Below are 14,315 nucleotides of genomic sequence, written 5' to 3'. Positions count from 1 at the left end.
AATCCAACAATACATTATAAGGATCATACACCGTGATCAAATGGATTTATTCCAGGGATGCAAGGATGGTTCTATATCCACAAAACCAATCAATGTGATACACCACACTAACAAAGTGAAGGATAAAAATCATATGATCATCTCAATAGAAGCATTTGACAAAATTCAACATGCATTTATGATACAGACTCTCAACAAAGTGGGTATAGAGGGAAAGTACTTCAACATAATAAAGGCCATATATGACAAGCCCACAGCTAATATCATACTCAAAGTGAAGTTTCCTCTAAGATCAGGAAGAACACAAGGATGCCCATTCTCACCACTCTTATTCAACATAGTGTTAGAAGACCTAGCCAGAGCAATTAAGCAAGAAAATGAAATAAAAGCCATCAAAATTGGAAAGGAAGAAGTAAAACTATTTGCAGGTGACATGATATTATATATGGAAAACCCTAAATCTCCACCAAAACACTGTTAGAATTAATAAACGAATTCAGTAAAGTTGCAGGATGCAAAATCAATATATAAAAATCTGTTAGCTTCTCTATATTAATAATGGACTATCAGAAAGACAAATTAAGGGCAAAATGGCGGGGTGAGCTGACCTGGGATTCTCTCCCCACCAAAATACAACAAAGGATTGGAAAAATTGAATTTCAGAGAATAAATCTAATGCCAACACGTTAGAGACCTACAGTACCAAGAAGGTGGAGAACACACACCTTGCTGACGGCCTCGGAAGAGCTGGAACAGGTAGGAGAGAACGTCGCTCCCTCCCCTAGAGTCTGCGATCCCTGCTGCAGGGGTCCGGGAAGGAGCGGGGGAGGGGCCGCGCAACCGGGGGATCATCCAGGACTCCTGCCGCTGGTTCAGTGGAAACCCGCTGATGGGAGAAAGCTTCCGTGCGTGGGGACCCCATAAACCCAGGGCCTTGGGAGACCAGAGAACAGAACTGATCCGAATCCAGATCAGTGCATGAGAATAGCAGCCCCTCCCTCATGGAAAAGCACACTGGGTGCCACCATCTTGCCTGAAGGCGGAGAGCTCAGAACATGTGGCTCTCGACCCCCATTTAGTGGCGACAGGCTGTAACTGCAATCGAATTCTACCACCATGCAAAAAAACTGCTCCTCTACCATCCAGCAATTTATAAAAGCCCCAGACAAGAAGGAAAACAATAAAAACATAGAATTAAGTCCTGAGGACTTGGAATTAGGTAAACTAAGTGATAATGAGTTCAGAGCAGCTATAATAAAAAAACTCAATGAGGTAGAGAGAAAGATAGAGAAACAAGCCAATGAGTTCTGGAGTTACTTCACAAAAGAGATTGAAATTATAAAGAAGAATCAAACAGAATTACTAGAGATGAAAAACACAATGGACCAGATAACACAGAATACGGATTCCCTGAATGCCTGTGTAGACACCATAGAAGAGCAAATTAACATAATTGAAGATAGACAGGCTGAATGGCTCCAGACAGAGGAAGAAAGAGAACTAAGAATTTAAAAAAGCAAGGAACATCTCCGAGAGATAGTGGATGCAATGAGGAGTAAGAACTTAAGGATCATAGGAATTCCCGAGAATGTGGAAAAGGAAAATGGAGCAGAAAGTGTGCTTAATGAAATTATAGAAGAGAACTTCCCAAATCTAGGGATTGACAGAGAAATGTGTGTAGAGGAAGTTTTCAGATCTCCTAGGTTTGTCAATGTAAAAAGACCTACTGCAAGGCACATAGTAGTACAAACAGCAAGAAGGAAGGATAAAGAAAGAATACTCAGGGAAGCAAGAAAAAAGAAGAGAATAACCTACAAAGGAGCTCCTATCAGACTTTCAGCGGATTTCTCTACAGAAACCTTATAAGCTAGGAGAGAATGGAGTGACATATTCAAAGCTTTAAAAGATAAAAATCTTCAACCAAGAATACTCTATCCAGCAAGAACTTCCTTCAGATATGAGGGAGAAATTAAATCTTTTCCAGACAAACAAAAGTTAAGGGAATTTGTAACTAAAAGCCCTCCACTACAAGAAATCCTCAAGAAGGCTCTCATACCTGAAAAAGGAAAAAAGGGAGAAAGGGGTCACAAACTACAAACTAGGTAGACCAATGGATAGAACCAGAACAGGATAGCAAATATTCAACTATAGCATTAGGGTAAAGGTAAGGAAACTACCAAAGCAAGGACGATCTTATCACTCTAACTACAAATTCATAACACGAGTTGGAATAAGAAATGAGAATAATTATTTAGCAGGGGAAGAGCAAAGGGTCTAAATCAGTATAGGCCAAGTAAGTAAGAGACCACCAGAGAATAGACTATATTATACACGAGATTCTAAATGCAAACTTCAGGGTAGCCACTAAACTAAAAAACAGAAGAGAGTCACAAAACATAAATAGGGAAAAATCTAAGAAACCCAGCATAAGAAATTGCAGTATTAAATGGGTAGGCTAAAGCATACAGGAAAAGAAATGCAGGAAAACAAGATAATGAGCAACAGATTGACGGCATTAAGTCTACATGCGTCAGTAATCACTCTCAATGTAAATGGATTGAACTCTCCAATAAAAAGACACAGAGTGGCAAAATGGATTAAAGAACAAGATCCAACAATTTGTTGCCTCCAGGAAACACACCTCAGCCCCAAGGACAAACACAGGCTCAGAGTGAAGGGGTGGAGGACAATACTTCAAGTGAATAGCAAGCAAAAAAAGGCAGGCATTGCAATTCTTATATCAGACAAAGTGGATTTCAAAATAAGACAGGTAAAGAGAGACACAGAGGGACGATATATAATGATCAAAGGGACACTTCATCAAGAAGAAATAACGCTTATAAATGTCTATGCACCCAACACAGGAGCACCAAGATTCATAAAGCAACTATTAACAGACCTAAAAGAAGATGTTAAAAACAACACAATAATAGTAGGGGACCTCAACATCCCACTCACATCAATGGACAGATCATCCAGACAGAAAATCAACAAGGAAATAGTGGAGCTAAATGAAAAACTAAAACAATTGGACTTAATAGACATATATAGATCACTTCATCCTAAAACAGCTGAATACACATTCTTCTCAAGTGCACGTGGAACATTCTCAAGGATGGACCATATGTTGGGAAACAAGGCAAGCCTCTGCAAATTTAAAAAAAATTGAAATAATAGCAAGCATCTTCTCTGATCATAATGCTATAAGGCTAGAAATTAAGTACAAGAAAAAAGCTGAGAAAGGCACAAAGATGTGGAGACTAAACAACACACTACTGAACAAACAATGGATCATTGAAGAAATTAAAGAAGAAATAAAAAAATACCTGGAAACAAATGAAAATGATAGCATGCCATACCAACTCATAAGGGATACAGCAAAAGCTGTATTAAGAGGAAAATTCATCGCAATACAGGCACATCTTAACAAACAAGAAAAATCCCAAATAACCAATCTTAAACTACACCTAACTGAACTAGAGAAAAAAGAACAAATAAAGCCCAAAGCCAGCAGAAGGAGAGAAATAATAAAAATCAGAGCAGAAATAAATACTATTGAAACAAAAAAGGCAGTAGAAAGGATCAATGAAACAAAGAGCTGGTTTTTTGAGAAGATAAATAAAATTGACAAACCACTAGCCAGACTTACAAAGAAAAAAAGGGAGAAAGCTCAAATAAACAAAATCAGAAATGAAAGAGGAGAAATAACAACAGACTCTGCAGAAATACAACAGATTATAAGAGAATACTACAAAAAACTATATGCCAACAGAATGGATAACCTAGAGGAAATGGATAAATTCTTGGACTCCTACAATCTCCCAAAGCTCACTCAAGAAGAGGCAGACAATTTGAACAGACCAATCACAAGGAAAGAGATTGAAATAGAAATCAAAAACATCCCAAAGAATAAAACCCCAGGACCAGATGGCTTTCCTGGGGAATTCTACCAAACTTTCAGAGAGGATTTAATACCTATCCTTTTCAAGCTATTCCAAAAAATTAGGGAAGGTGGAACACTTCCTAACACATTCTATGAGGCCAACATCACGCTGATACCAAAACCTGACAAGGACACCACGAAAAAAGAGAACTACAGGCCAACATCACTGATGAACATAGATGCAAAAATTCTAAACAAAATTTTGGCAACCAGAATTCAGCAATTCATCAAAAGAATCATACATCAGGATCAGGTGGGATTCATACCAGGGACACAGGGATGGTTCAACATCTGCAAATCAATCAACGTGATACACCACATCAAAAAACTGAGGAATAAAAACCACATGATCATCTCAATAGATGCAGAGAAGGCATTTGACAAGATCCAACAGCCATTTATGATAAAAACTCTGAACAAAATGGGCATAGAAGGAAACTACCTCAACATAATAAAGGCCGTATACGACAAACCCATAGCCAACATCATACTCAATGGGCAAAAACTGAACGCCATCCCCCTGAAAACAGGAACGAGACAAGGATGCCCTCTATCACCACTCTTATTTAACATAGTACTGGAGGTCCTGGCCAGAGCAATCAGGCAAGAAAAAGGAATAAAAGGAATCCAAATTGGGAGGGAAGAAGTGAAACTCTCGCTGTTTGCAGACAACATGATCTTATATATAGAAAACCCCAAAGAATCCATTGGAAAACTGTTAGAAGTAATCAACAACTACAGCAAAGTTGCAGGGTATAAAATCAATTTGCATAAATCAGTAGCATTTCTATACTCCAGTAATGAACCAACAGAAAAAGAACTCAAGAATACAATACCATTCACAATCCCAACAAAAAGAATAAAATACCTTGGGGTAAATTTAACTAAGGAAGTGAAGGACCTATATAATGAAAATTACAAGGCCTTTCTGAGAGAATTGGATGACGACATAAGGAGATGGAAAGACATTCCATGTACATGGATTGGAAGAATAAACATAGTTAAAATGTCCATTCTACCTAAAGCAATCTACAGATTCAATGCCATCCCAATCAGAATCCCAATGACATTCTTTACAGAATTAGAACAAAGAATCCTAAAATTCATATGGGGCAACAAAAGACCCCGAATTTCTAAAGCAATCCTGAGAAAAAAGAACAAAACGGGAGGCATCACAATCCCTGACTTCAAAACATACTACAAAGCTACAGTAATCAAAACAGCATGGTAGTGGTACAAAAACAGGTGCACAGATCAATGGAACAGAATTGAAAGCCCAGAAATAAAACCACACATCTATGGACAGCTTATCTTTGACAAAGGAGCTGAGGGCATACAATGGAGAAAAGAAAGTCTTTTCAACAAATGGTGCTGGGAAAACTGGAAAGCCACATGTAAAAGAATGAAAATTGACCATTCCTTTTCACCATTCACCAAAATAAACTCAAAATGGATTAAAGACCAAAAGGTGAGACCTGAAACCACAAGGCTTCTGGAAGAAAACGTAGGCAGTACACTCTTTGACATCAGTATTAAAAGGATCTTTTCGGACACCATGCCTTCTCAGAGAAGGGAAACAATAGAAAGAATAAACAAATGGGACTTCATCAGATTAAAGAGCTTCTTCAAGGCAAATGAAAACAGGACTGAAACAAAAAAACAACCCACTAACTGGGAAAAAATATTTGCAAGTCATATATCTGACAAAGGCTTAATATCCTTAATATATAAAGAACTCTCGCAACGCAACCACAAAACATCAAACAACCCAATCAAAAAATGGGCTGGAGACATGAATAGACATTTCTCCAAAGAAGACATACGGATGGCCAATAGGCACATGAAAAGATGCTCATCATCGCTGATCATCAGGGAAATGCAAATCAAAACTACACTAAGATATCACCTTACACCCGTTAGAATGACAAAAATATCTAAAACTAATAGCAACAAATGTTGGAGAGGTTGTGGAGAAAAAGGAACCCTCATACACTGCTGGTGGGAATGCAAGCTGGTGCAGCCACTATGGAAAACAGTATGGAGATTCCTCAAAAAACTAAAAATAGAACTACCATACGATCCAGCCATCCCACTACTGGGTATTTATCCAAAGAGCCTGAAGTCAGCAATCCCAAAAGTCCTGTGCACCCCAATGTTTATTGCAGCACTGTTTACAATAGCCAAGACGTGGAAGCAACCTAAGTGCCCATCAACAGACGAATGGATAAAGAAGATGTGGTACATATATACAATGGAATACTACTCAGCTGCAAAACAGAACAAAATCATTCCATTTGCAATAACATGGATGGACCTTGAGAGAATTATGTTAAGTGAAATAAGCCAGCGAGAGAAAGATAATCTGTGTATGACTCCACTCATATGAGGAATTTAAAACTATGGACCAAGAACAGTTTAGTGGATACCAGGGGAAAGGTGGGGTGGGGGGGTGGGCACAAAGGGTGAAGTGGTGCACCCACAACATGACTGACAAACATTAATGTACAATTGAAATTTCACAAGATTGTAACCTATCAATAACTCAATAAAAAAAAAAAAAGAAACCTGAAAGATAAAAAAAAAAAAAAAGCAGACAATCTGAACAGACCAATCACAAGTAAAGAGATTGAAACAATAATAAAAAATCTCCCAAAAAATAAAAGTCCAGGACCAGATGGCTTCTCTGGAGAATTCTACCAAACATTCAAAGAAGATTTAATACCTACCCTTCTCAAATTACTCCAAAAAGCTGAAGAAGATGGAACACTTCCTAACACACTCTATGAAGCCAACATCACCCTGATCTCAAAGCCAGACGAGGACAACACAAAGAAGGAAAATTACAGGCCAATATTGCTGATGAACATAGATGCAAAAATCCTCAACAAAATATTGGCAAAATGAATACAGTAATACATTAAAAAGATCACACACCATGATCAAATGAGATTTATACCAGGGACACAGGGATGGTTCAACGTCTGCAAATGAATCAATGTGATACACCACATTAACAAAATGAGGAATAAAAACCACAGGATCATCTCAACAGACACAGAGAAAGCATTTGATAAGATCCAACATCTATTTATGATAAAAACCTCTCAATAAAATGGGTATAGAAGGAAAGTACATCAACGTAATAAAGGCCATATATGACAAACTCACAGCCAACATCAGACTCAACAGGGAAAAACTGAAAGCCATCCCTCTGAGAACGGGAATAAGACAAGGGTGCACACTCTTACCACTATTATCCAATATTGCACTAGAGGTTTTGGCCAGAGCAATTAGGCAAGAAAAATAAATAAAAGGAATCCAAATAGGCAATGCAAAAGTGAACCTCTCACTGTCTGCAGACATGATTTTATATAGAGAAAACTCTAAAGAATCCATCAGAAAACTATTAGAAATAATCAACAACTACAGCAAAGTTGCAGGGTACTAAGTCAACTTACAAAAATCAGTTGCATTTCTATACACTATTAATGAGCTAACAGAAAGAGAACTCAAGAATACAATCCTATTTACAATCCCAACAAAAAGAATAAAATATCCAGGAATAAATTTAACCAAGAAGGTGAATGACCTATACAATGAAAACTATAAGACATTATTGAAAGAAATCCATAATGACATAAAGAAATGGAAAAATATTCCATGCACATGGATTGGAAGAATAAATATAGTTAAAATGTCCACACTACCTAAAGCCATCTACAGATTCAATACAATCCCAATCAGAATCCCAATGACATTTTTCATGGAAATAGAACAATGAATCCTAAAATTCATATGGGGCAAGAAAAGACCCCAAATAGCTAAAGCAATCCTGAGAAAAAAGAACAAAGCTGGAGGCACCCACAATCCCTGACTTCAAAATATACTACAAAGCTATAGTAATCAAAACCGCAGGATACTGATACAAAAACAGGCACACAGATCAATGGGACAGAATTGAAAACCCAGAAATGAAACCACACATCTATGGACAGCTAACCTCTGACAAAGGAGCTGTGAACATACAGTGGAGAAAGAAAGGCTCTTCAACAAATGGTGCTGGGAAAACTGGACAGCCACATGCAAAAGAATGAAAGTAGACCATTATCTTTCGCCATACACAAAAATTAACTCAAAATGGATCAAAGACTTGAAGGTAAGACCTGAAACCATAAAACTTCTAGAAGAAAGTACAGGCAGTACACTCCTAGACATCGAGCTTAGAAGGATCTTTTCGAATACCATGTCTACTCAGACAAGGGAAACAAAAGAAAAAATAAACAAGTGGGACTTTATCAGACTAAAGACCTTCTGCAAGGCAAAGGAAACCAGGAACAAAAACAAAAAAGACCACCCACCAACCGGGAGAAAATATTTGCAAATAATATATCCAACAAGGAGTTAATCTCCAAAATATATAAAGAACTCACACAAGTGAACTACAATAAAACAAACAACCCAATCAAAAAATGGGAGGAGGATATGAAGAGACATTTTTCCAAAGAAGATATACAGATGGCCAATAGGCACATGAAAAGGTGTTCAACATTACTTATCATCAGGGAAACGCAAACCAAAACTACGAGATATCTATCACCTTACACACATTAGAATGGCTATAATCACCAAGATAAAAAACAACAAAATGTTGGAGAGGATATGGAGGAAAGAGAACCCTCATACACTGCTGGTGGGAATGTAAACTGGTGGAGCCACTATGGAAAACAGTATGGAGACTTCTCAAAAAATTAAAAATTGAACTACCATATGAGCCAGCTATCTCACTACAGGGTATTTATCCAAAGAACTTGAAATCAACAATTCAAAGAGACTTATGCACCCCTATATTCATTGCAGCATTATTCACAACAGCCAAGAAGTAGAACCAACTCAAGTGCCCATCAATGATGAATGGATAAAGAAGATATATATGTATACAATGGAATATTACTCAGCCATAAAAAAGACAAAATTGTCCCATTCACAACAACATGGATGGACCTTGAGGGTCTTATGTTAAGTGAAATAAGCCATACAGAGAAGGATAAACACTGTATGATTTCACTCATGTGGAAGATAAACACACGGACAAAGAGAACAGTTCGGTGGTTACCAGAGGGGAAGGGGGTTGGGAGTGGGCATAAGGGGTGAAGGGGCATATATATATGGTGACTGACCAATAATAACATACAACTGAAATTTCACAATGTTATAAACTATTATGACTTCAATAAAATAAACATACACACACACACACACACACACGAAAAGCAGCCTTACTGGGCTAAAGTCCATGTGCCAGCAGGACTGGTTCCTACTGGAAGCTCTGAAAGGAGAATAAATTTCCAGCTTTTTCAGTTTCTGGAGGCTCCTGCATTGCCTAGCACACGGCTCCTTCCTCACATCACCCCAATCTCTTGCTTCCATCATCACATTGTCTACTTCTATTCTTATAAGGACTCCTGTGATTACATTGGGCCCACCCTGGAAAATCCACACTAATCTCCCCATTTCAAGATCCTTAATCACATCTACAAAGTTGCTTTTACCATGTTAGCATATTCACAGATTTTGGGTAGGATGTGGACAGCTCTGGGATGCCATTATTTAGCCTGCGACACTCTTTGAATCAGAGATTCTGCTTCTAAGAGTTTAATCCAAATGAAACACACTCAGAGATTCAACTATAAGGATATTCACATGAGAGATCAATCACTGACTTGATCCTGGAAGAAAGAACTTCTCCATATTCATAACAAAAGCTATAGTGATTGTCCTTTATCTGGACTGTTCTAGCCATGGATCCTCATACTACACTCACTAGTGTAATATATTAGTTATTAATGTTACTATTAGAATCCAATAAAGTTTAGGATTTAATGGGAGCAGTTTTTATGTAAGGGATGATGTGTGTTTATGTGGTGAGAGAAATGGAGACAGTAAAGTACCTTGAAATTCCTTTTCTCCCTCTACATCCTCAGTCATTGTAATCCCAAATCAGAAACATCATCAAAGTTGTCACTTTGAAAGATCGATGATACTATATAATTAAGGCAGTTGTCTTGGTTACCCGATATGATCATTCAGTTTTATTAACTAATCCTGTATGAGAGAGTCTGGCCCCGGCATGCAAGTCTATACATGCTCTAAATTTGAAGGAGACTGTTAGGGAAATTCAGAACGTCAATTTGTTTAGAGGTCCAATAGCCCTGTGAATTTAACAGTGAAGCACATCAGAGAAATAGAATACTTGAATGTTACTACTAAGTGACTTGAAACAGAAGTTCTAGGAATTTGGAGGCCTCTGAGTAATACATGAATCATAAGGAAGAAATCTGTTATTTTTATGCCTTTTATTTGTACTATCCTTTCCTCTTCCTTTTCTACTGATTTCCGGGAGACTCCCTTCATCCTTTTCCAATGGCTCATAGTTTGTTTTTTACCAAATTCCATATCTTCTGACATGCTACCTTCCCATTCCTTCACTTTCTCAATTCCATCATTTCTACCTCTACCTCTATTCTAACTAGTGGCTGATGTAGTCACACCTGGTAACTTATCATTTACAACTCTTGAAATTCCCCTCTGACCACAACCTCCTGTCCATGCCCTCCCATTTCCTCACTCCCCTGAATCTGCTCTTTGTCTACATTGTTATTTCTAGTTCCTCAGTCCTGAGCAGCATGAGGTAAACAGCATCACCAGCCAAAGGCAAAGGATCTTGATATTTAATGTCCTGTTCAGACGTGTCTTAACTAAATGCATGATTTGGGTTAAGTTTTTAAAGATACTAAAGCTCTTTAAATTAAAAAAATATAAAGAGGTAGTGACATGGGAAAACACAAGATAAAGTGGATTTCTAAAAATCTTAATTCCTGCAATTATTTAGGCTTTTTTATATTAAAATGTATTTAATGCTTGCTACCAGACATTTTCAACTACTTCTCCAATCCCAAGTTTTAAATTCTGATTAATCCATTGGTTGTTGGATTTCACCCTCAAGCTGATCTTTTCAGAAGGGATACAAGGCTGGAGACCTCCAAGTTTTTCATGGTTCATTTCCTTTCCTTTTTCCTTGAGTCTTCAGCCTTTACCATCTTCTTAATTTGTTGCAAATTGTACAAATTTCTTAAATTCATCTTTTCCTAGGTTCTTCCTCCTTAGAGTGCTCTTAAATTCAATTCCAGTCTGGATTGACTGAGTTCCAGCTGTACAGCTGTGATGCTGAGACTTCATTACATTCCTGAGTTAGAGTCACTATTTCTTTAATCCTATTTTCCTGTTTGTATTTTGTTTTCTCTTTGTGTGTGTGCTTATTCTCTCATTCTGTTAGAACTTATCCTCTGGTAACTTACCGGGATGGGATATATGAGATGTACACTTTCTGAGTCCCTTCATGCCCCAAAATGTGTTAATTCTCCCTTTGCTTTTGATTGACATTTTGGATGGACATGGAATTGTAAACTGAAACTGATTTTCCCTCACTCATTTAAAGGCTTTGTTCCATTGTCTTATAGTAGTCTCTCTTGGTAATGAAAAATCTGATGCTAGTCTATTCTCATTCCTGTATAATTGACTTTTGCTTTCACGGGAAGCTTTTAGGATCTTTTTATCCCTAATGTTCTGAAATTTCACAATGTCGCATTGACACATGGATCTTTCTTCATTAATTTTGAGGGGTACTTTGGAAACCCTTTCAATTAGGAAATCCCTTTCCTTCATCTTTGAAAAAATATCTTGTATTACTTTTTGATGATGTCCTCTCCATTTTCTCTATTCTCTCTTTCTGGAACTCACATTTTCAGGATATTGGGCTTCTTGTATAGAGTCTATTTCTGTTATCTTTTTCCTCATTTTTCAAATCTTACGGCTTATTTCCATTTGGTTCTTTATTGGACAATCCTTTATGAGATAGTTCACCCTTTCAAATTTTACACGCTTCAAGCAAGACAAAGTAAAAATAGCATAAGAACCTTGGCTCTCTTTGAAAGTAGCAATCTGGCATGAAATTTTATTTTTATGCTAATGATGGTTTTATATAATGCTGATATTTTAACACTTTAACAGTTTTTTCATGAAAACATAGCAATAAAGATAAACATTTTTAAAGAAGGGACATCATCTATATGCCTATTGTCCTACTAGGGTAACTGTCTTTATTTTCGTATATTTCCTTCTGCCTATGTGGCAGAAAACTGTCGGGCTGAAAGACACTTTGGAAATCAACTAATCCAATTTCTTCATTTTCAGATAAGAAAACTCAGGCCCAGAGAGGTATGAGGTCAGCCCAGAGTCAAACCTTGTTGCCTCATTTAAAATAAATTTTAATGCTAAATTAATAAAAAATCGTTGTTGATATGACATGAGTAGCTTCCCTAATTGTCAATTTTGTCCACTGAGAACACAACTGCAAGGGGAAAAGTATCTCTATTGTGTAACATAGTATTAGTCTTATCAAAAGCAATGTCTGCAAAATCTGGTTCCTTAATAAAAACTCCCAGGAGTCTAGGAATTTCTACAAAATGGATGTGAATTCCAAGCACTGCATTTAAGGATTTGGATTCAAAATTCACATATTGCTCTGCATTGCTACTGCTGAGACTGCCTGCAGACTGTTGATTCTGGAATGCACCCTCCTGGATAAAAAGGCAAATTATAGCTCTTAAAAAGAGCACCTAATTGAGGCTTTCTTTCTGCTGTAATTCAAAGAATTGGAATAGCATTGAAAATGGGAGTACTTTTCAGGGAACATGGATGGCTTTCAAAACAACTGTGTTAGAAACAGTCTGGACTCACATTAGTGAGATTCTTAATGTGCCGTGGCAAAAAAAGGCCCAAAAGGGAATAGAAAACTCCAATTCTGAGACCAGTCTGCCACTAACCAGGAATACAACCTGAAGCAAAACGTTCAATTTGTCTAGTTGTGTTTCCACATTGATAAAATGAAGTTAGCCTGGCTGATCCTAGAATTCTTCTCCAACTATAAAAATCTATGATTCTTTCCCCCATGAATGTGAAAGGTATCCTGTGTTTCAGGCTCTGGGAAAATCCCTGGTGTGTCTAGCTGGCTTTATTAACAAGGTCCGGACATCCTTGTATTCTCTCATCCTTCTGAGGTAAGCCCTGGGCAGAAGCTGGGCACTTCTTCGGCGCTCCCTTCCCTCCTTCATCTCCCACCTTCACGCCCTATCTGGAACAACACCTGGTTTTCTCTTTCTTTATGTCTCATCACTCTTTCTTCTCCATCCACACTATGGTCCTTCTTATCTGAACCACCGGAACAAGTCACTGCTTTTCTGAAGTTCTTAGCGTATAACCCGCTGTTCTATTGAGCTCTATTCTGTTCTATCAGGTTCACACCCCACAGGAGTGATCCTTGATTTCTCTTTCTGTCATACTCCATATTCAATCTGGCAGCAAATCCTGTTGGCTCTGTCTTTAAAATATGTCCAAAACATGACCACTTCTCGTCATCTCCATTGCTGTTACCCTGGGCCTAGCCAGCAATAGCCTCTATCTCCCTACTGCACCCTTGCTCCTATGACTCCACTCTCAGCACAGCCTCCACAGCATCCTATGAAAACACTAAATTAGATCAAGTCACTGCTCCGCTCAAAGTGAGATTCCTTACAGTGACCTGCAAGGCCCTAGGTGCCCAGCCAGCCACCTGCCTGACTTCACTTCCCATACTCGCCTCCTCTGCTCCAGCTACAGACCTTCTGACAGGTCCCCCAGTCTGCCAGACGGTGGGGACTTGCAGTGACTTTGCACTTGCTGCTCTTTCTGCCTAGATTACTCTTCCTCCAGAGCCAGTCTCCTGACTTTGTCACCTAACTCGTGTCTGCTCCTCATGAGCCTTCTCCGGTCATCCTACCACACTGTGCGAAGCCGCTCACCCTCTGTGTCTTGTTTTACTTACACCTCGGCTCCTACAGCAGCGCAACATAGTATGTTTTACTCATTGTCCTTTATTGTCTCGTCCCGGTGAGAGAAGGGCTTCTTGTGGGGTTTGCTTGTTGCTCTATCCTAAGTATCCGCCGCAGCGCCTGGCCCCGCGGGAGCTCCAGATTCGCTGCTGACTGAATGACTGTGAGAACTCTGGACACAGCATCCGCAAAGACGGAGACCAGACAGCACGCGTTCATGGCAAAACAAAACCTGCCCCTCCTCCGAAGCTGGGGCGGCAGAAGACTCTGGCCCTTCTTAACGGTCTTAGGCTCCTGCGCGCCGTTCCCATCTCGGGAAAAGCCCCCTCCGGGATGAGGCCCTCACCTGTCCCTAGGGTGGGCCCCTCTCGCTTCCCCAAGGCCATTCTGTACGTCTGGCAGCTCTGCCGAGTTATGTCGATGAAAGTAAGGTCGGTTTTACATCG

The 14,315-nt window shown here is 38.7% G+C and overlaps 1 long non-coding RNA gene across 2 annotated transcripts in view; it reads right to left on the bottom strand.

Annotated features, from left to right (window-relative positions):
* LOC123283135 (uncharacterized) overlaps positions 1-13,999 on the bottom strand; it is a 61,542-nt gene extending 47,543 nt beyond the window's left edge. The window contains exon 1 of one of the 2 annotated variants that reach the window (XR_011501598.1): positions 13,863-13,999. This is a non-coding gene — a long non-coding RNA (uncharacterized lncRNA). The remainder of the gene's footprint in view (positions 1-13,862) is intronic. The other variant, XR_011501597.1, reaches the window with a different exon arrangement.
* Positions 14,000-14,315: the final 316 nt, after the last annotated feature.

Source organism: Equus asinus, chromosome 2, assembly GCF_041296235.1.
Source record: "Equus asinus isolate D_3611 breed Donkey chromosome 2, EquAss-T2T_v2, whole genome shotgun sequence".
NCBI lineage: Eukaryota > Metazoa > Chordata > Mammalia > Perissodactyla > Equidae > Equus > Equus asinus.
This window is presented reverse-complemented; position numbering and strand designations above follow the sequence as displayed.